General features: G+C 44.2%; 1 long non-coding RNA gene across 1 annotated transcript in view; it reads left to right on the top strand.

Moving 5' to 3' along the window:
- LOC120614413 (uncharacterized) overlaps window positions 1–250 on the top strand; it is a 5,342-nt gene extending 5,092 nt beyond the window's left edge. The window contains exon 3 of the long non-coding RNA XR_005655976.1: window positions 32–250. This is a non-coding gene — a long non-coding RNA (uncharacterized LOC120614413). The remainder of the gene's footprint in view (window positions 1–31) is intronic.
- Window positions 251–1,169: the final 919 nt, after the last annotated feature.

Raw genomic sequence — 1,169 nt, 5'->3', positions numbered from 1 at the left:
TAAGGATCAGGGGGAGCCCGATATCAGACAGGTTCGAGCAGAAAGTGACCTGGACTGTCTTTGAGATATAACTACCGACAAAAACACAGAATGTGCTGATGATGAAAACCATGTCACAAAAAGACACAAAGGCCCTAACGACTACCAAAGGGATCGAAGTCTCCCAGATGCCCCCACTGGAATGATCGAGAAAAATCTCTGAGACGTACGAGCCGATGCTTAGCTGATATATGTGACGCATCGCAAATAAAATAAAATTACACAGATAATTTTTATATACATATAAATGATTACACACATATAAAGTATATTGTATGTATTCGCTTGAAAATATAATGAATTACATAATTTCAAGTATCTGGTCAAATTTCAAGTATTCTAAAAATAATTAATATGATTCAATAGATACGAAAAACATTTATGTAACATACGACTCCATCAATAGCGCCCTCATTTTTTATACTTTTGATCCATATTAATAATATTCATTTCTAACTTGCTTAACATTTTATTATGGTATTTCCCATCTCCTCACATCCGCGTGCAGAGGCACATCTCACTTAGAGTTAAAGACTTTTCGGATATGTCAGGACTTTGGGGGATCATTCCCTGAAATCTACTCATTTTCGTGATGAGAAAGCAGACCCTTAGCAACAAACCGGCCAGCTCAAGGTCACACCGCGCCCTTGGCCCGTGGTACTGTGGTCTGACCCCCCTCCCATAAAGATGGTGACAGCAGAAAAAGAGCAGACACCACTGAGAACGGTCAGAAACGAGGCGTGACAGCCAGGGCTCCAAACAGTATGTTAAAAAACAGACAACGACGTTTGTAAAAACCCATGATTCTGGCTCATCCAGCATAAAGCAAACCATCCCAGACACTTTAACGGCTCCTGAAGAGAGGTGTGGGTGTGGCTTAGTGCGGCGAGGATGGGCTCAGATGGGCTCGGGGACCGATGCCCACGGACAGGGAGGCTTGTGGTCAGCAGACGCCTCTACAGGGCCGAGGGCAGCGCGCGGGCCCACCCGTGAGAGGCGACGTAAGACTGGCTTGCCCGTAGGGACAACTTCAGTTATCTGAGAAATGTACTTAGACGGGCCATCTTACTTCCCGACAATACTAGTCACATAAGAGAACAGCCTGTCACATACATGCTTTTTGAAGGTCA

This window comes from Pteropus medius, unplaced genomic scaffold (genome assembly GCF_902729225.1).
Source record: "Pteropus medius unplaced genomic scaffold, Ma_sr-lr_union100, whole genome shotgun sequence".
NCBI classification, from domain to species: domain Eukaryota; kingdom Metazoa; phylum Chordata; class Mammalia; order Chiroptera; family Pteropodidae; genus Pteropus; species Pteropus medius.
This window is presented reverse-complemented; position numbering and strand designations above follow the sequence as displayed.